The sequence below is a fragment of the Marmota marmota genome, unplaced genomic scaffold (assembly GCF_001458135.2).
Source record: "Marmota marmota marmota unplaced genomic scaffold, marMar, whole genome shotgun sequence".
Taxonomy (NCBI): domain Eukaryota; kingdom Metazoa; phylum Chordata; class Mammalia; order Rodentia; family Sciuridae; genus Marmota; species Marmota marmota.
In genome coordinates, this window is record NW_025999968.1 from 47,310,804 (window position 1) to 47,338,394 (window position 27,591).

Genomic DNA, 27,591 nt, shown 5'->3' on the forward strand with positions numbered 1-27,591 from the left:
CATCTGTATGCGCATGTGCTCATGCATGTGTGTGTATGTGTGTGTGTGAGAGAGAGAGAGAAAGAGAGAGAGAGAGAACACTAGGTAATAAAATAAAAGGGCTATAATACAGATGATCTCATCTAGATATTCTAAATGTGTTCCTAGATCCTAATAATTGCATTATTATTAGGTTCCTTTAATGAGTCTGGATGATTGATGGGTTTGACAATTCTGACTGTAAAGATCCTGGTCTATAACATTCCAGAGCTTTTAGAGTTTTGCAGAAACAGTTCTGCTCACAGACTGCTGCTTCCTTCCATCTCTGAGGCTTTCCTTAATTCCTAGTGCAGGCCTGAGCATATCCTGCACTCCCACAATCTCACCTGCAGCCATGGCATGAACTTGACTTTCTGCCGTGGTTTGAAATTGCATGTTGGTGAGAACCAGCTCCAGAAGCCAGGGCCCTGGGGCTATCTTTGGCTGCTTGTGAGGCTGCTGACTTGGTGCAGCCTCGATAATGCTCACCCCTTAAGTATTTGCCCATTCCTTAGAACTGGACTTTAGTTTTGACTCCAGCTTTGTCATATCAATGCCCTCCAGTTAAAGGCCACCAGGAATATTCCTGCCATTGGACAAGATGGGTTTACACTTTGTATCAGCGAGGAAGAATACACACCATAGGAAACCATGGGATATCTTATTTAAAGGGTGTTAGAAAGATACTTCTATAGGATTTGGGTTTTGCTTGAGTAATATGGGGTGGGGAGGTCTAGAGAGGCAAGTGTTCCATCTAGACTGGATGCCATCAGAAAATGGAGGCAGACATCTCAATGTATCTTATCTACAAAAGAGGGGGATTAATGAAATAGCATCCACTAATTTTGCCCAAGAGAGAGGATATTTGATGTTTTGTGGATAAAGAGAAACCTGATTTTATCTGTTCTTAGACAAAATTATGATGCAGACTTGTTTCGTTTTACTTCATTATGGTCTCAGAATAACCTGTCTGATGCTGATATATACTGTAAGATTGTCAATGTCCAACAGGGAATAGCATGAACCAGCTGTGTGTGCTAGGCTACCTTCTGGATGTCAAGGATATGCCCCGCTTTTCTGTAGTCTGCATAATTATTCTGCCCACAATCCCAGTTGCTAATAAGAGGACACTGCTGGGACCCTGATGTGTTGGGCTGAAACTTGTGCCCACTCCTAGACAGTCTCTTTTACTGAGAGTAGGTGGTGATGGCCTGCTTGCCACTGGCCAGCATGCTGCTGGGAAGGGATGGTGCTCTGTAACCCTGGGTGCTGGCCTCACAGCACAGCTGCCACCTCTATTTCATCTCACCAAGCTTCCTTGAAATAACAGCACAGGAGCCCTGGAATCACCTCTTGCTTCCCCTTGGGCCTGTTCTGACCACCACGGAACAAGCCTGTGCTTCTGCTACCCTGCCTATGCAGCTGGGGTAAGTTGTCTGCAGCTCTCTGAACCCCGTCTTTTCAGCATGTGGCCTTCTGCTATGCCATTCCCTCAGTTCTGCATCCTAGTGAGTCTAAGTGGGAGGAAAAATGCCGAGGTTGAGTCAAAATTTCTCTCTTTGAGCCTCTTCCTAACTTTGTTCTGTTTCTGCATGACAGACCTTAAACTTTGTTATTAATTACATGCTTGCTGAATGAATAAATCATCTCAGATATACCAGAACTCAGTAACGTCTAGCCTTTTTCCTTTTTTTAGAAACTTTAGAATATTAAAACAAGTGTGGTATACATATACACACACACACACACACATATTTTTAAAAAAAGATTGAGGAGGGCTATGCAGCAGATATGATAGAAATAAATTGAGAAAATACAGTTCATGGTAGATAAACTTTCACTGGACAATGAGACATGAAGGAGAATCAAGGCCTTTACAGTTGCCTAATTATTCTAACCCAATTTCCAACCCAAGGCAAAAATTTCCTGTCACTCTGACATAATTACACAGTTACCAGGACATGTTATAAAGTCTAATAAACAGTTAAATAATAAAAAGGATGCATGAAATAGGAAGAAATTGTGGCATTAGAATGATCCTTTGCAAAGGGAAAAAATACTTCCATCATTGTAAAAAGGAACCCTGATATGCAAAAAGAATGAAAACCAAAAATAAATAAATAAATAAAACCAAATGAAGGACAAATGACTTGCTCAAGGTTGCCCGGGACCTCAGGGCAGGATGAGAGAGTAGATTACTTTCACGCTCTGTCTACCAGACCATGATGTCTCAGTAGCAGTCCACCTGCAGGCTATAGTCACCACATAGCATAGTTAGCACTGTGCTTACTGCAGAGACTTGAAGAGAGCAAAATCACCAGTTCAAAAGAGAGATTTATAGCCCTGCTTAATGAATCTGAGTACTTGTTTCTGTAAGTATATCAATATCTTTAGTATAGAGAAGCAGAATTAAATCTTGAAAGCCACCTCACTATTGTTCACTATAAATGTTTGGTTAGCGACAAGACAAGTCTAGCTCAAAAGGAAATGGAATATTTATGAACTTGTCATGGAAAAAAAATCTGCAAGGTCGAGATTCACATTTGGACTACAGTGCAATAAAGGCGATCTTATGGATTATTTAAGGGAATTGTCTTGAGAACTGGTGACTGTGGTGATTCTGAGAATTACCTATATAAATAAAGTCAAGCAAAGGCCATTCTGTCTTTGCATAGAAAAAGTCATTTTAGTTTTTAGGAGGCTATCCAAGATGTACTAAAATGGAGATTATCACTTGCTTATTTTCTAAAGGCCATAATACAATACAACAGAACAGTCCAATTAAGAGTTGGGGATTCAAAGTGAGAAGAAACATTTAGAACACACACACAGACTCCACAACATATATATTTTCTTACTTACAATATCGTTTTGATAATATCCCTAATTATTATTTTATAGAGGTTTAAGAAAGGTCAAAGCTAACTTCTATTATAATATAAAAGATTAGATCTATAAATGACAAGGTCATGCTAACTCTAGCATTCTACAGGGTTGAAGCAAAGTACATCTTTTTTGCTTTATCAGAGCTTAATGATACACCTGATCCAATACAGGCCTTTGTTATACTTTCGAGCAAATTACATTCTGTCTGCCTTGAAACGATAACGACATTCTCTATGAGGCCATTAGATTAATGGGAATCATGAGTTTTTGGTAACAGTTGGATATCTGGGGCTAGGAGGAAATGAATAGTGGCAAGAATGACCTGTTCTTTAAGAAAACATGGCTTAGGTGGATATTTCCCTCCTGGTATGTCTTCTGAGTGCTTCTTCAGGTAGGCCCTTACACTGCTGACCAGAATCTGTTTATTTTGAGATGGGGTCTTGCTATGTTACCCAGGCTATTCTTGAACTAGTGATCCTCCTGCATCAGCCTCCTGAGTGGCTGGGATTATAGATATGCTCTCACCATGGCTGGATGCTCTGGGTATTTTTAATATAGTCTCTTAGCCCCACCACACCCAGTCTTCTTTTCTTGCTTTCTCATTCTTTTCTAGGAGAGCTACAGAAAGAAGTGAAGAGAGTCAGATTTACAGAGGCTCTATAATATCTCCAGTCCAGGTGTGGACATGGAGCTCTACATGAGTCATTTGGCATTTCACTTCTGTGCATTCCATATGTGTGACAAATGCATTTCTGAGACATGCCCAGGACAAACCAGCCTTCAACAGTGGTAAGATCTTCTCTTTGTTTGCAAACACACACCTTGTTGTGGCCTGCAGTTCCCCACTGGCTCTTCCCCAGCTGTCAAACCCCTTCTAAACCAAGCTTCCCCTGCCTGTCAGGAGGGCCATCTTCTCTCACCCTGGTGCCTGCCACCCTGCTGAGTCTTTCCTCTCACCAGCTGGTTTTGACTATAGCAGAAATGTTGTTGACATAGCAGATGGTCTTGATATTTCTGAAAACCAGCAATATCTTTGCCATGTCCACCCCCACGCTCTTGGCTACTGTTTCTCCTTCAAGTGCTTTGGGTCATTTTTAGCAAAACAGTATATTCTGATAATTTTTCTTACATATCAGGACAGGAACAGTATTATACACAAATGCCCTTCTAGGATATAGACAGAGATGGGATATTAGGGCTCTTTCACAGAAAATTCAAAGGCGGAAATCAAGTTCACTTGGCTTGATGGATTCCTTGATGAATTAGAATGAGCAAGATTTGAGCAGATTTAGGGTATTTGAGGTATGAAGTTCTAGGCAGTAAGGTGTGACTTCTGTATTGGGCTGGAAGAAAAAGAGTCTTATATTCATGGTGCTTGAATCCCTTTAAAAAAAAAAAAACAGTGTTCCATGGAGTAATGTTTACCCTTATTTAATACATGATGACTCCAGGGAAGGGTGGATAGAACTGGGTTAGAGAATGTTCCTTAGCAGTGACTCCAAAGCAAAACCAGTGTGCAGTCACTACTTGATGATCTGGGACCCAATCCAGCCATTCTGAAAAATTAAAGCAGACTGATTTATTTCTTTTCTTGCTTACCCCGTAAAGACAGCAATATGAACAGTCTCTTAAACTCATGAACAACTGTCCAAAAAAACCTCTGCTTCACTTGGGCTCTGTGAGTACAATATTGGGAAACGCTCATTCTTCCGGAAAGGACTACAGAGAGGGGAAGTAGCCATGAGTAAAAGATGGCCCACAGGGTTCAGCCAGCCTCTTGAGTCAGCATCCTTCCTCAGGCCTCCAGTGCTCCCAGCAGACAGTGTCCTTTGAGTTGGCTAATGAAGGACAGATGAGGATGCTGGCTCAGAACGTCACAGTTAAAACGGTTGACTAGATACGTGTCCTTCCTTCCCTCGGTAGTAGTGACGATCACAATAACAGCTAACTGTTTAGCCAACTGCATCCTTTAAATGCCAGATATAAGGTCCCGAGGATGTTCAGAAGCCAGTGGAGCTGCATGGATAGGGGGCCTATGAGAAAAGGAGAGGAGGAAACTGGAGGTAGAGGCATGAGATATGCCAAGTAGGACAGATGAATGAGAAACACCAGTTCAGGTGTTGGGCTCATGGTGAAGTAGAATGAGAAGAAGACCTTGAGAGCAGAGAGAGCTAACTCCATGGGTCATCATGAAACCAAACAGTGGAGAGGCACTGGGATCCCAGGCTAGTTCCAATTCCTGCCTGCTCTGTTGATAACGTTAGTGGGCACTCTGAAGTAACACAGTGCTTGAATTAAAGGGTTCATTTCATGATGGAAAACAGCTTACTCACAAAGAATATTCTGCCAACCCTACCATCAATCTGGCTTATTATCTCCAAGCACAGAAGTGCAAGTATAATTAAGAGAACTGAGATAATGTGAAAAATATTTAACAACACCGTGGAATTGCTACCACGTCCATCTGAACAGGCACAGTAATAGAACTGGATTATTTGCTGGCTCATCTGGAGGTCAGAAGGACACAGAACAGGGAGGGTAGAGGAAGGGGTTGGGGATAATTCCCAGGGGATTAAAGGATTTCAGAATTTTCATAATCAGTCATTCCAACCAAGTTCCTAAGTTACGTACGGAAATAGATTTTGTGTATAAGAGATGGAGACTATTTCAGATGCAGCTAATGAAGTTTATAGAGACAAGGAAAGACTCAACATCTTACTCCTTCTCATCTATGAAGCTCCCTCACTTCTATCAAACCACATCTCTTATCCAAATAAAATAAATAATAAAAAAAGGATCCTCTCACATGTCTTCTCTTCCATAGAAGACAGTAACTTCAAGGAAAAAAATCACAAAGATTCGGCTGAGTTTGAATGCAGGTCACATTATATGCAGGAATGTGAAAGCATGGGTCCAGTTGACCTGGCCCTTCCAAATTAGCCCCTGAATTCTTACCATAAATACACCTTCGGAACAGATGTTGAACCCAGCTGGGGATGCTGTAATGATTTGTGATCCAGATTGTTGCAGGGAACTTTAGAGTCCTTGATGTGTTTGAGATCAGTGCTAATTCTTCTAGAGTGCTTCGGGTTTCAAAGAACTATGGAAGCATTTGGTAAATAGGCACAGACTACATGTGTGACTGCCCTTGAAAACAGCTCTCTGATTGGTTATCTAGTGACAACATAACCTGGCCCCCATTTCTGAAAAAACAGAAGGTGGTCACAATTTTATGAAAACATACCCCACACAGGCTCATGTAGCATAGCTCTGTCATATGCCTATGGATCTCAAAAAACCGACTTTCCTTTCCTAATGTAAAATGTGTCTATTCATTCACTTATCACAAATAATCTTTTTAAAAAATGTTTTAGGGACAAACTTTAGTGACCTTGTAAAAGAATAAAGAATTCCATATGAAAGTTTTAAAACTTGCTTTAGACCAGTATGTCAGCTACAAAGAAAAAGAAAGAAAGAAGAAAGAAAGAAAGAAAGAAAGAAAGAAAGAAAGAAAGAAAGAAAGAAAGAAAGAAAGAAAGAAGTTTATGTATTTTCACAAAGAAATTCTCTTTGTATTGTGGGTGGTCCCTTTCCTGCCTATTCTAAAGAATCATGGCTGACACCCCTTTTACCATACCATGCATAAAAAGGAGTCATACAAAGTATAAAAAGTAAAGAAGGGGCCAAATGGTTGAAGTTTTAAATACCCTGTTTGTTAAAGGAGAAAGAATTAGTGAGATATTCATAGTTAGGGGAAGGAGAGGGGAGGAGCTTGACTACAAACGAAGGGTGTCTTAAGATACAGGGAATATCTGAATTGCTTTCTGAAGAAGAGAGAAAAACCTGGTAGTAATGATGTTTTTCCTGGTTATTAGATGACATTTCTAGGAATAGAGTTTAAGACCATTTCATTTCTTTTTGGAAACAGCCCCTTTCCACCCGGGGAGTAGAAATAGAGGAAGGTAGTGAGACCTTGACTTTGAGATTATTTCTTTAGCTCAACATGTCAAAGACCCACTCTTGGAGACGTCATTTTCTGAGCACCAATGGAATTAGAATAAAATGACAAAATATGCCTCCTATAAAAAACTATATATGGACAGGTTAGATCAATCTCAAAATAACCTTGTGGTAAATCATACCTGTTAGGTAGAGGTAGATTCCAAAATTAGAAAAATAATGTTTTCCAGGCTTTCTGAGCTTTTATTTAATAATAGACAGCCCACCTGAGTTCTAAATTTATTTCTGAAAGCAGTTAACTTCCTGGAAGAGAAACGAGAGTACAAGGTGAGCATTTGCAAGGAAACATACATGGGTGCTCCTTCATGGATCACAGTGAATGCCCTTCCACAACCTGAGTCCACTGTCATTTCAGATGGAATGAGTGTAAATGTAGAATTTCAGCCAGTCTTTAAAAACCATTGATTAATTAGGAAATAATTCCTAGAATGTGTTTTTAAAATTCATCTTTCGTGGACCTATATTTTTCTTGGACTTTGACATTAGATATCAACTTACAACCCCCCTTGAATTCCACCCAGAACACTTACATTACATATTGCTGCAGAAGATCTAAGAAAATACATTGTGTCTGTTCTATCACTGCTTTTTTCCCTAGCTTTAGGTGGAACCCAGGCTTGGAAATTTCTGCTGCATGGATGTTAGCCTGGGAGAAAGCAGAAAGCATGAGCAATTTTAAATTCAAAGATTTTTTTTTAGGTTTTATATAAAAAATATCAGCCCTCTAGAAGAGATGGAGTTCCAGTGTTAGTGAAGAGTAGAGAGTGTGGCGGGTGGTGTCTAAAAGCAGAAAAAGAAGGGGAAGGGGGAGAAAGAACCTAAAGTCTTACAGTCTGGGAGAGTGAGAAATTCTTAGAAATAATGGCTCTGTGGTTTCCAGATACATCCCAATCACCAGGGGTTAGGTCAGTAGACACAAAGAGACATAATAATTGTACTCAGAAATAGAATGAAAGATCAAAGACCTTGGAAACATCTTCTGAAGACAGTGTCTTTGTTTTAGCCTTCTCTTCTCCTTACTTGTGCCTTATCCATACCTGGGTCTGCACAGACTGCATTTGTGCATGTGCCTGGTGGTAGAAGCTGGAGGGCCAGGCCAGGCATGGGGAAGAATTCCAATGAGAGGGGCCACAGAGTTGAACTAAGCAGTCTTAAAGCAATAAAGAGGTGATATTCCTCCATCCCAAAATGCGTGATCTAAATTCATCTCAGCCATAGTTGATCATTAAAGATTATACATGAAGATTTAAACTTCCTAACTTGAATATAAATGGGAAATCCTTGATTTTCCAGGAATATAAAGACAGTATATTATCATGTTTGCTATCTAAAATGTTACCTCATGTCAAATTGTGCACATAAAATATCTGTGACTTACCTTGCCAAATGAAGCCATTTATTGTTCAACACCTTCACCTCGACAAAGGTGAAGTGAATGTTACTTTTTACTAAATCTCAAATGCACTGATTCACTTCACCAATATGTACAGCAAGTGATTACATGTCCAGTGGACACCAAGCACTGACTCAGGGGTTGCAATATGATGATGAACGCACACCTAACTACCAATGCAGTTAGAGGCCTGTTACAAGGGACCTGCTTCACTCTCCAATTTTTCACTCTGTGGAACCACCCCTGTGCCTAACAGAGACCAGATAACCAGCAGTGTCTCATATTGGAATGTCAGAGTGGGATGGGGAGAAAAGATGACAGGTTTCTTGTGGACCTCAAACCCTGCCCCAGGGGAGAGTCTGCAGAAAGAAGTTGCCCTGTGGTTCCCAGGTTCTGTGCCCTATGTGTGAACAAGTGAGCCCAGGAATGGTTGTCCCTCCCGTCACTCCTGAAAACGCATTTCAACCTGGAGCAGATATTGTTTTCCTTTATATCTTCAGATGCACATAATACATATAGTGAGTATAAGCACATGATAAAAATGACTATATTTCACAAAAGAAGTCTTTGTTTCAGTTGATTTTTCCTGCTGTGACCAAAGACCTGACAAGAACAATTTTAGATGAGGAAAAGTTTATTTAGGGGCTCACAATTTCAGAGGTCCATAGACAGCCAGCTTCATTCCTCAGGGCTTGAGCTGAAGCTGAACATTATGGCAGAAGATTGTGGTGGCTGGTGATGACCAGGAAGCAGAGAGAGACTCCACTCACCAGATACAAAATATATACCCCAAAGCCAGCCCCTAATGACCCACCTCCTCCAGTCACACCCTGCCCTCCTTCAGTTACCACTCAGTTAATCCTTATCAGGGGATTAATTCACTGATTGGGTTAAGGCTCTCACAACCCAACATTTCTCCTCTAAACATTTTGCATTGTCTCACCCATGAGCTTTTGGGGGACACCTCACATCCAAATCATGACAGTCTTCATATTTCAAAAGGGGCTTGCAGATCTCTGCATATTATGACTTCAAGTAAATTTACATCAACTTGGCTCACCATCTTCTAAATATGTTAGGCTGGTCTATATCCTTGTCAAATGTCTCTGTCCTCTTACACCTACATGGTTATTTCCATTTACAAGGGCCTTCTACTCTTTTTTTAGTCATTCAACAATCTATTACACAATCAGAAATGCCAGGAACTGGGCCAGGTTGGGGAATTGAGGATGAATGCTACCCTTCCTACTTTGGGTAAGCCCAGTACATTTTCTTGATTATATCAACACTTTTTCAACTTCTTTCATTCAAGAGTTAAAGAAGGGGAGAAAGGACCTAAAGCCTTATAGTCTGGGAGAGTGAGAAATTCTCAGAAATAATGGCTCTGTGGTTTCCAGATACATCCCAACCACCAGGGGTTAGGTCACTAGACACAAAGAGACATAATGATTGTATTCAGAAGTAGAATGTTCCCTGGTACAATCCCTAGAGGTTTCTTGAAAAAATATTTAGTAGTGATTCAGCAATATAGCATTAAGTGAGGTAAAGTTTATAGAGATCTTATAAGTAGTACCGTAAGCCAAGCTTTTGTCCTGAAGACTTGTTTACTGTGTAGCATTTATCTTCTGTTTCTAGATGCTTATAGCAGAAAAAAATGACTCAGAGATTAAACATCAGTATTATTCTAAAAGCAATCATCTGAAAAATTTAGATTCTCTGTACAATGACTGCCTCGAAAAATGAAAAATTCAGTCACACAATTGGTTTTTGAGTATTAAGAATATCAAAGAGCGTATTTGACTGACTTTCACAAAATTGACTATTTAGTCACTGGTGAATGATGTGCCCCTTAGGTAGGACAGCTTGGTAAATTGCTTCTAAAGCATTTTAGGACTCTTTCACCCCAATTTTCATAACAGTTTTATGACCGTCTACTGAGCTACCAAATATTTTCCAGTATAGATAGTTCTATAGAAAAGGTTGATGATGTTCTTTGCTCTGCCCTCTCCAGAGTGGTATTTCAATTGCTTATTGAAGACAACTGGTCTTAAAAGTCCATTTTCATTTCTTTATGATCCATGGGTTTCTCACTTCTGTCCCAATCAGAGGTCAGAATATTTTCCTTCCATTCTTTGGCATTTTCATTCACCTATGATCACCATTCAAAAGAACCCTAGAAACTGTCCACAGTATGATATAAACTTCTAGTAGGCATTGTATCCCTGTGCCACACATGATGGTGATGGATGCTCACATAGCATTCATCTGGTTGTTGATCAATAAGTATTTGTGGAATAAGTGAATGAAGAAATGATTCAATGACTGTAACCCAAGACTCAATCTACAATAATGAGGCTAGGTGTTCCTAAGTAATCAGACACCCGAGGAATCAACTTAAATTATTTTCACCAGATTTCAATTAAGAAAGAGTTTCAATTCCAATGTCAGGTCACTCAGGATATCCTATTGTTTCACCCAGAGTCCAGACAGGAAGTAACATACTCAGAAGGACTGTAGAAGAGAGTTTAAGAAGGAAGTGTTTACAAAGTAGATAGGGTTCAATGCAGGATTACATCAAAGAATAGTGCGGTACCCATCAAAAGCAGCAATGCTGAGTGGGCGGGGGTAGGAGGCACTTGGTTCCACTTACTGGAACCTACAGGAGCTGGATGGAAAGGCTGCCCAACAGGAAATGCAGTAGCCTTGGATCAGGACCAGAGCCAATTTGCAATGACCTGGCATGAGGGTTGCTATTGGATAAAAGACTTAGCTCATTCTCCACTAATCTCTCAATTTCCTGGCAATTGTCTTTCATTGGCTGAACTTGAGACTAGAGGGCAAGGTCCCTGGTACAATCCCTAGTGGTTAAATTCTTGAGTTCAGAGAAAATTAGAGAAAGGTGGAGGGTGAGTATAGAGGGGCCAACCAAAAATATCCAGATACCTTTTCTCTTAGGTGAGGTGGCTAACTGGTGGTCTCCACAGTATTGAAACTTTTCTTCTGATCTCTGTATAAGCAGAATGATCAGAGGGAATGAAAACATAATGGAAAACATAAATTTCAACCATCAAAATCCAAGAGAAAGAAAAATAAGGCACTGCGATAGAAACGAAAGATAGAACTTCAGCGTTTTAGATTCCTAATGGTATACATGAAGATAATCCAAACTAAACAGTATTGATCTCTCTCAAATTTGTTTGATTAAAGATCTAAAAATTGTCCATATGATATTTTGTCATGTATATTTAGAAAAAAAAATGTTTTCAACTTCTGTCTTTTGCAAAACATATTGGGCTCTTTAAAAGTGGAGCCTGGTTAGAGATTCTGTAAGTTAGTGCTTTCAGGAGAAATGTAAGAACATGAGGAAGGTAGGAGAGTTCAGGGGAGGAAACTGAGCAAGATGTTGTTACAGCTGATGGGGATCCTCAGCTGACTCCTGGGGCAGCTCAGGAAGATGAATGTGCACAACATTGTCCTGCAAGAGAACAGGCCCACCACCGGCACTCGGCTGCTGCTTCCCCAGTGGTGGTAGAGGCTTGCTTCCCAGATAAGTCCATCAAAGGAGCTTTCTGGGACTGAGGCCCATTATTCAGAAGAGGGTGCATCTGCAAACGACGCAAAACCAACACTGTAAACAACTGGGAGATCAGGACACCAGTCAAGTAGAGGGGGCAGGGGTCAGGCATAATGTCTACCAGATACCTACAGGCAGGTAGGCAGAATCCTTGTGACCCACAAATATGCTCAAGTTCTAACTGCAGACGCTGATGTCTTTGATCACTTTAGAGAACACAGTAAATCAACTTGTCATTGAGAAAATCCTGTAAAGCAATTAGGGAATTGGCAGAGATAAGGTTGATCTGAAAGAAAAATGTGAAGTACAAGTTTGCTTGTGAGTATAGCAGCCTTTTCCAGCCTCCCATCAGAAGCCCTCTACCTATCCTTCCCCTCTTTTTCTCCCTTGTAGCTCTTCCTTCTTATATATACAGGGATTCTTCCAAGTCCCATTCTGCTATGGTTTAAATGTAATTTGAGTGTCCCCTAAAGGTCATATATAAAGGCTTATTCTCCAGGGTGGTGGAGTTGGGAGGTGCTCGTAACCTTTAAAAGGTGGGGCCTGATGAGGGGTCATTAGATAATTGGGGGAACCTCTTCTAAGATGATTGTGGGACCCCCATCTCTCCTCCCCAGCCTGCTTCAGGTAGAGATGTGATGGTTGTTCATAGACATAGCTCTGCTATAATATGCTGGTCTCACAGGAGACCAAACCAAAAGGACCGTCCAGTTTTGGACTTTGTACCTTCAAAACTGAGCTAAATGAACCTTTTTTCTTTATAAAGTTAGCTGCTTGAAGTTTTTCATTGTAGTACCATGAAGCTAATTTGCATTCTTACTTGGCTTTACTATCACAAAGAAAGTAAGATATTACCTGAAATGGAAATAGGTAAGATTTAATAAGGAATGAGACAAAAATACTTATGACATACATACTTACCAATCAGTAGTAACAATCAGAATATACCGTGGTTGGAGCTCCCCAACTGGAGAGGACCTTTAAATTGCAGTCATTTAGGGATGGGGATATTGCAGGAGGAACTGAGTCAGCCCAGGAGGAGTAATTGGGCACTGTGTTGGAGGATTCTCAGGGTATAGCTGATTTTCAACCTGTAGAAAATATTTCATTATGGCCCTACCAGTTCCTATTGACAAAATATTAGCCTGAGAATGTTTCTTTTAATATATTTTTTGTTGTTATGGCTTTAAGTAAAACTCTAATAAACTGTGGCAGTTACTCAACTCACAAAAAAAGTCAGAAACTCATAAAACTAGTCTCAGATACAATGATAATCAAAGCTGCAGTTGATTACCAAATCAAGATTCCCTTGAAACTTTGCTGGTACAAAACAAAAAAAAAATTAGAAGTTAAATAGGAACATAGAGACATGCTTATCATTACAAGTCATTTGTTTTTAATGCATCTTGACAGCAAGGTTGATAAGGACTCTATAACAAGATATAACCTTGAAGCAAAGGAAGCGATAGGAAGCTATCTTAGCTGGCATGTTAGTGGTCTATGCCTTTTCTATTCAAAACATTTTGTACTGTGGCACCTTACTGAACAGTATAGCTAATTTATTTTTTGGTATCATTTGTACAAGGTCTCCTAAAATCCGTCATAGTTGAGAACAGAGTCTAGACAGTTATTATGATACAATCAAAAAGGATGCTGGCAAAAAATAAATAAATAAATAAATGGAAGGAGAGTGAATAGAAGTGCTGATTAAAATAACAGCACAGTTTATATGAAGGCTCTTTTAATTTGGCATTTTCCAAATTTCATTTTTTTTTGGAAGATACAAATCACACTAAAATCTTTTTGTCCTGCAGGTTGGCCTTATTTTATGGGTTTACAAAGAAGAAAAAGTTGCATTTATTTCTTCGAAGATATACTTCAGCAATCTAATTAAATAAATATTGTGGCAGTGCATTTGAATTGTTTTCTTATCAGTGAGAAAAGAAAATGCTCTCTTTCCCTGAAGCCACACGTTTGTGTCACTGTTGAGGAAGGGCAAGTCAACCATTGCTGAATGAATGGTTTTGTTAAGTCTATATCTGATTTGATGAAGTCAACTTTTTTTTTAAATAGGAACTAAAATTGTGAAAGGAACATTAATCCAGTCGCTGCACATCATCTTTCTTTTTAATTTTCCAGAAGAACTCTTATTTCAGCTGTACAGCCATCTGCTATTGCCTTTTGCCACCGAGGATGTGGATAGATAATTTCTCAGGGTGCAGTTAAAGGAATATGAAGAAACTAGTTCATGCTATAAAGGGATCTGAGAAAGCTAAACCGTAAATGATAACATCTGTGCAAGGTATGGAGCAAGGGAGGAGGGTGAAAGCATGAAAATTAGTCACACACTGTCAACACACAAGTACAAGTTCCAGAAAGCAAGCTGAATGGGAAGATATTTTTAAAAACACACTGTCTCTCTGTCAAAGGATGCATAATTGGTCAGGTGCATTCATGTGGCATGAATAGGCTAAAGCAACTCACTCAATTCTGAAAAACACCCCAAACACAAAACAACAGAAAAACAACTACTCCCCCTGGCAATCAAAAATCAAAACCAACCCAGGATGCAGGAAAAGACTAGTTAACATATTCTGATGGAGATTTGAAATGACTCAAGTTTTTAACATGCAATCTCATTAAGTCCCAAGTGCCATGGAGAAGCAAGTCATTGGCAGTGTGTGCTGCTGCTCATTTCCTGGAGGTGGGCTACCATCCTTCATACCCGGAAAGTCACAAGTTTGGCTGAGGGTGAAGAGATTTAATTTCACTAAAAGCTTTCAGTTGAGGTTTCATTCTCATATTCAACACAAAGGCTGCCTTCTAGACGATTAATGTTAACTTTTACATCCTCTTCAATTTGGCTCTAAGATGTCTCTTTCAATTATCATAATTCTCTGACTGATAACTTTTAACATTTCCGGATGGACTCTTTGAAGCTTTTATTCACACATCAGACTAATGTTAAGAAAGTTCTTCATTAGGTTTTTGCCTTGGTAGGAAATCTAGTGTCGTCTTTTTTTTTTCTTCTCTTTTTCTTTGTGGTACTGGCGATTGAACCCAGAGCAAGGACTCACTGAGCTACACCCTCAGCCTTTCTTAGTTTTAATTTTGAGACAGTCTGGAACTTGGAATCCTCCTGCCTCAGCCTCCAGAGTCATCCGTATTACGACTGTGTGTCACGGTTCTCTGCTATGCCATTAGTCTTAAGCATCTTATTTTCAAGGTTATTCCCACCTCAGTGCAAGACAATGTTTGGACCTCAAATACCAAGCTAAGGACAACCAGGACAGGAGTGTCCTCTCATGCTATTCTGTATTTCTGACTATCCCTCCTCTTCCTCATATCCTATCCCTCTTTCAGGGCTCAACTCTCATTTCTCCCTTTTAACATTCTCTAATCATTATTCCTTAACTGTAATGAACAATTGATAGCTACATTTTTGAAACTTCTTACCTAGAGCAGGGCTGGTGGGGGGATTCAAACTCTGGCCTGCATCAGCATAACATGGAGGCCTAAAGGCAGATGACTGGGCCCCACCCCCAGAGTGTCTGATTCAGTAGGTGTGGGTTGGAGAACAAGAATCTGCCTTTTTAACATATTGCCCACCTGGGACCACACGTCGAGCATCCCTGCTGTAGAGAATACCGTTTCCTCATTTCCTGCTTTCCACATTCCCCTTCACCCATCAGGATTCCCCTCCACAGCCAGGTGCACTGGTGTGATTGTAGTCCCAGATGCAAGGGATGCTCAGGCAGGAGGGGAATCGCTTGAGCCCAGGAGTTGGAGCAACTTGAGCCTGGGCAATATAGTAAGACCCAGAAGAAGAGAAAATAAAAGGAAGGAAGGAAGGAAGGAAGGAAGGAAGGAAGGTACACATCTATATAGTAAGACCCAGAAGAAGAGAAAATAAAAGGAAGGAAGGAAGGAAGGAAGGAAGGAAGGAAGGAAGGAAGGAAGGAAGGAAGGAAGGAAGGAAGGGAGGAAGGAATTAGATTAATTGATTCCCCTCTGTGAAAGTTGCCCTCCATGAAGGCTACCCCACTCAAAGATAGGATTCCTTCAGTCTATATTATCACTGACAAATTAATGCAAGGTAACAAACTCAGACACCTAACAGGGCCCGACAACAAACACATATGTGTTTGGTGAGATGAAAGACATAAAAAATTATAAGTATGTCTACTGGGTCAGGCCGTGACCTACTCAATGGATCGCAAACCTATTCACAGAATGTATTAACGGTTCAGAGAGTTCTACACTGTGAACAGGTTTGGCAAAGACAGGACAAGGCCACATGCAAACAAAATGGCTGAAGATACCCCCTTTTGCCTTCTACTTTCCCTGTGACAACTGAAACCTCAATTGAACCTTCCTGCCTGCCTCACAGGTAAAAGTTAATATGCTCAGCAGTCACAAAAAGTCCTTGACAGCCTCTATTCCAGACATGGCTCAGGTTCCCTCCACCCTCCTTGCACTCCTCCAGCCAGGTCCACATCCTGTAAGAAGCTCCGCCCAATTCCTCCTGACACCCTACCAGGGCCTTTGTTCCTAGCAGTGTTTCTCCTGTGCCACAGCAAGTTCAGTAACATGAGCTGTTTGACTCCAGCTCTGTTCCTGGTGCTCTTTGGTGACTGGGCTTTTCAAAGAGTCAGTAGAATGAGGTGCCTGGCTCTAACAGGGGAAGGCATGCCCTTTAATGGCATTCAAAATAAACATAAAATTTATCGTTGCAGAGGACAAATCCCAGATTCTGTGGGCATGTGGAGCCAGCAGCACGTCACCAGGTTGTGGTGTTGCTCAAAGTTTAACACCAACTTCCTGGTTTTGAGTTCTCTAATTCTTGTCATATTTTTTCTCTCTTCTCTTGACTGTGTTAGTCAGCTTTCTGTTATCATAACAAAATACCTGAGACAATCAATTTATAGAAAGGAAAGGTTTATTTTGACTCCTGGTCTCATAGGTTTCAGTGGATGGTCAGTAATTCCCATTGCTTTGGGGCCTATGGGGAGAAGCATATCATGGCAGGGAATGTGTGGTGGAACCAACTGCTCACTTCATCATAGGTAGGAAGCAAAAAGAAGGGAAAGTAAGGGATCAGAGGCCCAATGTTCCCTTCTGTGGCACATCTCCAATGACCTAACTTCCTCCCTATAGACCTTGCCTCTTAAAAGTTCCCCACTTGGGCTGGGGATGTGGCTCAAGTGGTAGTGCGCTCACCTAGCATGCGTGCAGCCTGGGTTCGATCCTCAGCACCACATACAAACAAAGATGTTGTGTCCACTGAAAACTAAAATAAATAAATAAATAAATAAATATTAAAATTCTCTCTCTCTCTCTCTTTAAAAAAAAAGAGTTCCCCACTTACCTAGAGCACCATGGGCTTGGGAAAGACAGTCTTTTTAGACATGGGCTTTTGGGGGCCACTTATCCAAATCATAATATTTACACATTAATAGTTAGGTATATAAGTAGTGAAATATATTAATAGGCATCAAATGTTTGCATTGTTCCTTATGATTTACAAAACATATTTAATTTACATAACACATCTGGAAGATAAGTGTAGTAGATTCATTTGAAATATGAAGAAACATGCTCAGAGACGTAGCCAGGTTGACCAACCACACATCAATAGTGTGACCAACCTCATACAGAAATTTAGTAAAAATATAAATTCTGGCTCTGAACTTAGTTTTTGGTGCTCTTTCTTGTTAAGCCTTGCTACCTCAACCACCCAGGAGCATGCAGTTGAGCAAAAAGATGTTCTCCTATGCTGTTGAAGGTTTTATGCTCCTTCCTATCTAGCCCACAATGTCCTTGTAGTTAGACACCATGGTCTATATTTCTTTGGCATCTCCTATAACTAGATCGAGTGTAATACTGAGCACAAAGCAGACCTTGAATAAGGAGTTGCCGATTGACGGAAACCCATAAACATTTCCCAGAAGACGACAAAGGGAGGAGATTGTTTTAAAGCAGAGGAACTTTTCTTTGTTTCACAGTTGCAATGCCAGAGGCTACTGTTACTTTAGTTCTTCAGGGTTCTTGGCATCAAAACATTTTTCATGCTTAGCCATTTTTTTTTCTTTTCCTGCTTTGGTTTTTAAAAAGAATGGAAAGTTCAAACTTAAATTCCATACTTGTTTTCTTTTTTTTTTAATTTTTTATTGTTGGTTGTTCAAAACATTACATAGTTCTTGATATATCATATTTCACACTTTGATTCAAGTGGGTTATGAACTCCCATTTTTACCCCATATACAGATTGCAGAATCACATCAGTTACACATCCATTGATTTACATATCGCCATACTAGTGTCTGTTGTGTTCTGCTGCCTTTCCTATCCTCTACTATCCCCCCTCCCCTCCCCTCCCCTCTCCTCTTCTCTCTCTGCCCCCTCTACTGACATTCATTTGTCCCCCTTGTATTATTTTTCCCTTTCCCCTCACTTCCTCTTGTATGTACTTTTGTATAACTCTGAGGGTCTCCTTCCATTTCCATGCAATTTCCCTTCTCTCTCCCTTTCCCTCCCACCTCTCATCCCTGTTTAATGTTAATCTTCTTCTCATGCTCTTCGACCCTACTCTGTTCTTAGTTACTCTCCTTATATCAAAGAAGACATTTGGCATTTGTTTTTTAGGGATTGGCTAGCTTCACTTAGCATAATCTGCTCTAATGCCATCCATTTCCCTGTAAATTCTATGATTTTGTCATTTTTTAATGCAGAGTAATACTCCATTGTGTATAAATGCCACATTTTTTTTATCCATTCGTCTATTGAAGGGCATCTAGGTTGGTTCCACAGTCTTGCTATTGTGAATTGTGCTGCTATGAACATCGATGTAGCAGTGTCCCTGTAGCATGCTCTTTTTAGGTCTTTAGGGAATAGACCGAGAAGGGGAATAGCTGGGTCAAATGGTGGCTCCATTCCCAGCTTTCCAAGAAATCTCCATACTGCTTTCCAAATTGGCTGCACCAATTTGCAGTCCCACCAGCAATGTACAAGTGTACCCTTTTCCCCACATCCTCGCCAGCACTTGTTGTTGTTTGACTTCATAATGGCTGCCAATCTTACTGGAGTGAGATGGTATCTTAGGGTGGTTTTGATTTGCATTTCTCTGACAGCTAGAGATGGTGAGCATTTTTTCATGTACTTGTTGATTGACTGTATGTCCTCCTCTGAGAAGTGTCTGTTCAGGTCCTTGGCCCATTTGTTGATTGGGTTGTTTGTTCTCTTATTGTCTAATTTTTTGAGTTCTTTGTATACTCTGGATATTAGGGCTCTATCTGAAGTGTGAGGAGTAAAGATTTGTTCCCAGGGTGTAGGCTCCCTATTTACCTCTCTTATTGTTTCTTTTGCTGAGAAAAAACTTTTTAGTTTGAGTAAGTCCCATTTGTTGATTCTAGTTATTAACTTTTGTGCTATGGGTGTCCTATTGAGGAATTTGGAGCCCGACCCCACAGTATGTAGATCGTAGCCAACTTTTTCTTCTATCAGACGGCGTGTCTCTGATTTGATATCAAGCTCCTTGATCCATTTTGAATTAACTTTTGTGCATGGCGAGAGAAAGGGATTCAGTTTCATTTTGTTGCATATGGATTTCCAGTTTTCCCAGCACCATTTGTTGAAGATGCTATCCTTCCTCCATTGCATGCTTTTAGCCCCTTTATCAAATATAAGATAGTTGTAGTTTTGTGGATTGGTTTCTGTGTCCTCTATTCTGTACCATTGGTCCACCCGCCTGTTTTGGTACCAGTACCATGCTGTTTTTGTTACTATTGCTCTGTAGTATAGTTTGAAGTCTGGTATCGCTATACCGCCTGATTCACACTTCCTGCTTAGCATTGTTTTTGCTATTCTGGGTCTTTTATTTTTCCATATGAATTTCATGATTGCTTTCTCTATTTCTACAAGAAATGCCGTTGGGATTTTGATTGGCATTGCATTAAACCTATAGAGAACTTTTGGTAATATCGCCATTTTGATGATGTTAGTTCTGCCTATCCATGAACAGGGTATATTTTTCTATCTTCTAAGATCTTCTTCTATTTCTCTCCATACTTGTTTTCTGAAGTTTCCTGCATCTTTTGAAAATGTAGGTTGGGCACGTAGTAGTCCTTGTGATGACTGTCCAGATCATGGGGAAGGTGGTCAGCACCAGCCTCCACCTGCCAGTCCCTTCAGGGACTTCCAGAGCAACAGTGGGCTGCCCTGCCTGGGATTGTACCCACTCCTGGATTGGCCCACTCAGCTGTGAAGGTACAAAATCCCGGATATCTTGGCCCAACTGAGGTCATCTCTGACAGGGCAGTCTTAACTCAGAGCTGCCCAAGGAACTGTCAAGGCTTCGATTTTGTCACTGTTATGACTTGGCGTCCTCTGCCATTTCAAGCTTCCTTTTCCTTCTTTTCTCAGCTGTTGAACCCATGGGCTCTCCTAGTCAACATTCTTCACGTGGAACTAACTCTGTCTTAGAGTCTGATTCTTGGGAACCCAGCCCAACAGACATGATCCATGAACAGTGAGGAGGAAGAAGCGCTATGTCAGTCCCCGTGAAGAAGATGCGCTCTGTGAACCATCCAGAGGGTCTGTATGAGTAAGTAGAAGAGTTTGGCTGGAGCCTGTTAAAGCTGACTGCATTACATGGAGAATGTTCGGATGTGTCTTGTGGCTGGCTTTCCTCGACCTCATTCCTGCCTTCCTCAGAGTTCACTCATATCTGCATCTTCTCCCCTCCAAGCTCAGTAGATGGTCGTGTAATGTTTTGGACATCTTGCTGGTTCTTGATCTACTCAATGGGGACAGTGTCCATCATGATAGCCTTCATATTATTTTCCTAACATTACTTCTGATTGGTGTTCATGGCAAGACATTTTCATCCAATTTCATGTCTGTTTATAAGAATTTTAAGTGTCCGTTGGTTAACACTGGGAATCTTCCCTTTTTCTCTGGAATTAACAACACAGGTTTTCTTCTAATTAGCACTGTTTTGTCTAGGATGTGCACAATGGCAAAGAAAGGGTTCTATTTGCTGCTCTCAGTGTCCTGTCACTTAGATAAATTTCAGGGCACTCCTTGGCTCCAGGGTTTTCTCCGGAGTTTCCTCAACAGGACTAATTTGATATATTGCTTCAACAAATCCCATCAGCCTAGCCTGATGTGGAGCTAAGGGTGAAAATGGTTTATAGGGGCAATAACAACAGAAATGTCTTCTCTGAGACAGGCAAATAATTTCCTCTCTGCTCCAGTCCAATATTCTTTCCCTTAATCTTTTTAATGCTTCAGGAAGCTGCTGCTTTAGCTGTCCTTAAAGCCAGTTTACTTCCTTGAAGGTTAATGTATTGAGAAGAAAGTAGACCCATTGTTTCTGCTCCTCAGGGCAGACACCCTATTTCTTTTAGTTTCATTTGTCATGATATTCAAATGGCTTAGAGTTGGCACTCAGGATTCACATTCACTGGTGGTCCAGGTTAAGTTAAAGCCCCAGGTTTCCTCATGCAATGGTCCTTTGAGACAGACCTAGTTGGCTTCCTTGCTCTCTCCTTCCACCTGGGCAGGGCTGCAGACGACCCATGAGCCTCCTTACCTGATTCATCCCTGGATGCTCTCAGTCCTCCACATTCCCTTCCATTTTCCCAACATTCCTGCAGGCTTTGTCTCTTATCTGTCTTCCTACAGGGACTTTCCTATCTTTCCATCTTTTCTTGAATTCCGTGGAAGAGACCTCACCTGGGATTTTAGACCTCTTTGTCGACAGCTGACATCTTCCTCCCTCATGAGAACCCCATGTGAAGGAAGGAGGTACTAGAGCTCAAGGGGGTGAGCACTTCCCTGGATCTTCAGGGATATCAGGGAAATCTATTTACATAGTTCCTCTGTTTACCTAATTTAAAAAACTTTTTTCCTTTTTAAAACAATTCCTGGATTTCATACAGAAAATGTGCCATACTTGTTAAGCTTGCCTTACATTTTTTTCAGCTGTCTTCTTGGAGGAAGATGTGTTGTGCAGTGGAAAAGGTCCAGGGCACCCTTAGATTGGATACCCTTTGCCTGCCACCAATTGCTCCCAAATTCCACTACTCTTTTTTTTTTCTTGTCATTTTGGTTGAACTTTTAATGAATGGGGATTTTTGGTAACTTCATAGTAATCACCCATGTGGTACATGTAACATTAGAACATAAAAGTCTAGCTATAGAACACTATTATTACTATTTACAATTTTACCCTGCTCTTTTAGCCTTCATCAAGTTGTTTGGTTTCATTCACAAATAGGGTATGTACTGTTGAGATTCTTGAATTAATCACCTCTGTATTAATACCTGGATTCCAAAGCCCTCAAAGCCCAGAAGGAGTTTTTCACAAGAAGATGAGGCTGGGAGTGGAATACTCCTGATCTCTTTCCAGGTTTACAATTGCAGCAGCAGCGTGGCCCTGGTCTAGACTCTGGCTTATCTGGGCCTTAGTTCATTTATGAACAAAGGAGGATTTTATACCTAATGACCCTTAGATTCCTTTCCAGCTCTTTCCTTCTCTGGTCAACACTTCAAATTTCTCGAATCACATTGAACCTGATATTTTGAAAATCATTATGATTCCTTTTTTTAGAACAGTTTTTCTACACTCTGATTGGAGAATTGCTTGAGGCAAGATCTCTCAACGGGTAATAAAAGAGAAATGGGGAGGACCTTGGGAGCCATCAGATAATTAAACGAATGAGCCTTCCATAGATTGTGAATCTGCTGTGCATGCTTGGAAAAGAAAAATTGAAACACAAAGATTAAAACTAAGTATTTGATAGGTTCCAACAGTGGAATGAGTATAAGAATTTACTATTGGTTCTATCCCTGTGATGTTCTCACTGTAAGTATCCCTTCACTGCAAGTGACAACCTTGTCATCTGCACCTTGATTCCTCGTCATGTTCCTTTTTTAGTAATATGTTTATAGAACATATTTTATACACACATACATATACACACACAAGAATACATACATATATATATACACACACACACACACTGTATATATAATTTATATAACATGAGAGATATTATACACACACATTCTATTAAATATCTCTGTTTTGGCTGCTAAATTTTAAGAACAACATCTTGCTATTTTTCTAGTTGGAAATAAAAGCTTTGTATGGAATAGAGAGTTAGGTCTTAAAGACATTAATTTTTCATATCACATTTTTCTTCCATTCTTGCTTCTAATCTGAATCTTGGCAGTCCTTCTTTTTTTGAACCTCTGATAACTAACGGCATTTGTTCCTCTCTGTGTAATCTCTTTGAACCTCATAATCCAGTTGAGAATGCCTGTCTGACAGATTGAGCAATAATTAATTTCCTTAATAGCTATTTCCGTGAGTGAGTCTTTCTCTTTCCCAGACATTCTCTATCAGTCTGGACATGATTCTTTCAGCAGCTGCCTGCCGCTTTCAGGTATTGCTCTTTGTACCTGATTTACTTCTGTTTGCTGTAGCACTCTGTGATTTCTACCTCACTCCTAGCCTTTAGTCCTCTATCCCCAATCCAATGCCTGTCTCTAGTTCAACTGTCCATATTTCTATGCCTTACAGATTTATTTATTTAATTTTTTTTAGTTGTTAATGGATCTTTTTATTTATTTATTTATTTATTTATTTATGTGGTGCTGAGGATCGAACTCAGGCCTCACACGTGCCAGGCAAGTGCTCTATCACTGAGCCACACTCCAAACCCCACAGGTTTATTTTTAATCATAATTTTAATATTTCTAAATATTTTATTTGTATGTAACATTATCTCCACCTAACACTGGAGCAAAGATCTATACAGTAGTATTTTGGACACAAATGTGTATATTCTGGGAAGAGATATCTCTTCCTATTCTCACTGTAAGGAAAAATAAGCTTTTTGCCAGTGCCCAAGAACTGACTATCTAAAAGAGAAAACATTTTAAAGACACACAGTTTAGGGCTAGAGAAGGTATAAATGGTGATCCCTTTCATATTCACTGGGAGTTTCATAAGCCACAGCTAGTGTGTGAGGCTAGATTTTGCACAGGAAGGTATTTTTTCCTGAATCCCTTACATGGTATCATTGGTGTCTGTTTGCAAGGTCCTTGTCATGGTAGAGTATGAATTATTTGGAATCTTGCACCTGCATGTGATGGAAACCAAATCTGAGCTACGTTAAGAAGAGGTAGGCAGGAGAGGTAAAAAGGAATCTCTTGCTATTAAAAGCCTAGGATTCAGGGACATCTGAAGTTAGGGTCAGCATACTCTCAGGACCTTCTCATTTTGTTAATTATATGCATCTATTTTATTCCTCTTTCCCTAAAGACTTGCTTCTCATTTCCTCATAAATGAAAAAATTAATAAACAAGGATAGGTGTTTCCACAAATAAGGCCTTCCAAGAGATGCTGAGACTCATTTTCAGGTCCCAAAGTCCCACATAAGGGATGTTTTTTCCTCCTCTTGTGTGAGGTCATCACCTGTAGACTTATCTCTGAGGCAGAGGTCATGGGAAAGGCACAATTGCACTTGAACCCTGGGGCCTTTACTCTTTAGGTTTTCTTCCTCCCCTATCTGCACATCCTTTTTAGTCCCTGGTCTCCTTTGCCAAAGCCTCCTCATTTTCTTGGCTCTACACACTGGAGGGTTTTGCATCTGGATCTCTTTTTCTGTCTATACTCCCTTGCCACATAACTTCACCAGTCCTATGGCTTCAAATATCACTGAAATGCTGATGTGTGTCACCTTGATGCCTTAGGTCTTTTCTTGAATGACATACTCATATATTCAGCTGCACACCCAAATGTAGGACGGGAGGCAGGGAAGAAGAGCATAGACTCTGGAATCTTGCATGTCAACTTGACCAGCCAACTTGAATGATTGGTACAAATTCCTTACCTTCTCTGTGCTTTTTTATCCTCAGAGATACAATGGAGATAATAATAGAACCTACTCCAAAAGGTTATTGTATGAATTAAATAAATGAATGTATTCAGAACACTTAGCCTAGTGCCTTGCAGATAGGAATTACTATATAAATGTGTACTGTTATTATCTCTAGGCATCTCAAAGGTACCAAAACTTGAACTAAACATTTATCTCTCATCTTCTTTATACCTTCAATCTACAGGGGTGATAGATTATTAAACACTTTCTAAGACAATTAGTTCTCCTCTCTTCTTAACCTTCAAATCTCTCCATTATTTGTCTTGGATTTCCTGTTTCTTATTTCACTGAATAAAACTCCTCCTCCTGCAAGACTTTTTCAACTGAAGCAAGGTCAACTTTTTTTTTTCTCAGATAAAAAATTAGTGGTGTCATAATCTTGCCCTTTAATCTGGTCCATTTTTCTCTTTAATGGGTGGATCCAGTTGGCTCTACTGGAATCAGTACTTTTCACCACCTTCACCATCCTGCTCCAAGATGTGTGCAGTCACCTCTGTCTTGAACATCAGTGAGTAGCTGATTTCCCTTGCTTTTCTCCATTCTTTGACCCATTGTGGCCCATTATTGTCTGTTTTCCTTAGTAAAGTGTCACCTCCATCAGAGCAGGGACACTGCCTGGCATGAAGTAGGTTAAAAAAAAAAAAAGTCAGTTGAAAGACTCCCCTGATCTGTGAGTTTACTTCCAAGTCAGGCTCATGGCTTATGAATTTTAGTACTTCTTGTGAATAATGCACTGTCAGGAAAAGAGCAGGTACTCAAAATATGTTTATTTGGTGAATCCTGGAGTTACAAGGGAACAGTAAAAATAAAAGCACAAATTCCTCTTCTAACTCATTTCACTGTTGTCATTCTGTTCCCCTCATGGTAGAGTCACCACAAAAAGTCAAAGGGCACAGATCTCTCCAGAATTCAAAATGACCACTTGTGAAGACCTGTAGATCACGGTGGATAATAAAGGAGCAGAAAGCAGGGGTTCAACTGGGGGTATGTTGTGCAGAAGCAGAGCTGCCCGGGAGAATGTGTGCAGGGAAATGAAGGCATGAACTCTACCTGGGAGGATATAACAATGTCTCCTGAGACAGGAGAACGGGTCTAGAAGCTTTCAGAGGAGAGGGAGAAAGAACTGGGGACCTTCGTGGATGAACAGCTTGTTTTCCCTCGCTTCGTCCATCTTACCTTCCTGCTCACTCCACTCTTTTTTTTCCTTCCTTTCCTTCCTCCTACTCACACTGAGTACTGAATACTCAGTGTGTGCCAGGCATGGTGGGGAGTGAAGGCAGAAAAATCCTTGCACCTGTGGAGTTTATGGTACTAGATTTGGGGAGAAGGGAATACAGCTAACTAAGAAGCACAAATAGAACAGAGTGGTAAAAACTTTGATGTAGTGACACACAGAGGTAGGATCCCCAAGGTATTGTTTTCATACATGGGGGAATCTCTAAATAAGACTCAGGGGAAAGAGGACAGTTTCCAGAAGATTTCAAGGTTAAATTTTTGTAGGTAGCTCCTAACCGAGAGAGAGAGAGAGAGAGAGAGAGAGAGAGAGAGAGACATAAAGGTGATAGCAATGTGGGCTAGGCTGAGGGTGCACCAGGGTGTGTTTAGGGAGTCACAACTGTCCCATGTGTCTGGGGAAGAGATGGCTTTCAAGCGTGATGAAGGGATAGAGGTAAACATAGATACACCAAGTTATAATGTTCATGGAAGTTAAAATGAGAAGTCTGAACTTATTCTGGATTCTCTGGGAAAGAAACGTTCAGATTTTAATCAGAAAAGTAAAATAGCTAATCTGATTAATGNGATGGGGTAGAGAGAGAAGATGGGAGGGGAGGGAGGGGGGATAGTAGAGGATAGGAAAGGTAGCAGAATACAACAGTTACTAATAGGGCATTATGTAAAAATGTGGATGTGTAACCGATGTGATTCTGCAATCTGTATTTGGGGTAAAATTGGGAGTTCATAACCAACTTGAATCTAATGCATGAAATATGATATGTCAAGAGCTTTGTAATGTTTTGAACAACCAATAAAAAAATTTTTAAAAATAAATAAATAAATAAATAAAAAGGAAAAAAAAGAGCGTGAACTGAAATAAATAACAGCGAAGAGGATTTCTAGACAAATGAAGGGGGCAATTTATAAGGTGGCAGCTAACTAGATACAAAAAAGAAGGTGAAGGAGTGTGCCTAGCATGGCTGTGAGGTGCATGGTCATGGTGACTGGGCTGGAGCTAGGAGGAGACAGAGGAGGATCAGACGTGGGAGGGTCCAAGTGTGCCCTGTTTAGGGGCCTGCAGGACACGAGAAGTCAGATGCAGAGGACTGGAACCCGATAGAGGGTGCTGAGCTTGAGGATGACCACCATCACGTGGCCCAGGGACGGTTGGTAGGTGGATTAGAGCTGATGGCTCAGGACAGAACCTGATCACCTCCACAGTTATGAGGGATGATGAGGGAATCGAAAACTAAAGACGGAGTCTGAAAGGGAACAGTGAAGAAGGAGGGAGTAAGTGAGGAGAGAGTGTGGTTGCAGAAGCTGAGGAGAAGGGAGTCCACTTCAAGGAGGTGATCGGTGGTGGAAAGTCTCACAGCAAGAACCAGTGAAGTACAAACAGAAATATGTTCTTTCTGTTTGAGGATATCAGGGCCATTGTTCAAATTATCAAAAGAATTCTGCTCAGCGTGAAGGAGTCTGGGCCTGTCAGAGGGAGAAGTGGATGGAAAATGAGGGACCGGAGGACACAAGGTGTA

The 27,591-nt window shown here is 40.5% G+C and overlaps 1 long non-coding RNA gene across 1 annotated transcript in view; it reads left to right on the forward strand.

Moving 5' to 3' along the window:
- The window catches only part of LOC125616929, a 205,242-nt gene that overhangs the window by 139,726 nt on the left and 37,925 nt on the right, over nucleotides 1-27,591 (forward strand). The window contains exons 4-5 of the long non-coding RNA XR_007347711.1: nucleotides 3,518-3,693; nucleotides 20,313-20,493. This is a non-coding gene — a long non-coding RNA (uncharacterized LOC125616929). The remainder of the gene's footprint in view (nucleotides 1-3,517; nucleotides 3,694-20,312; nucleotides 20,494-27,591) is intronic.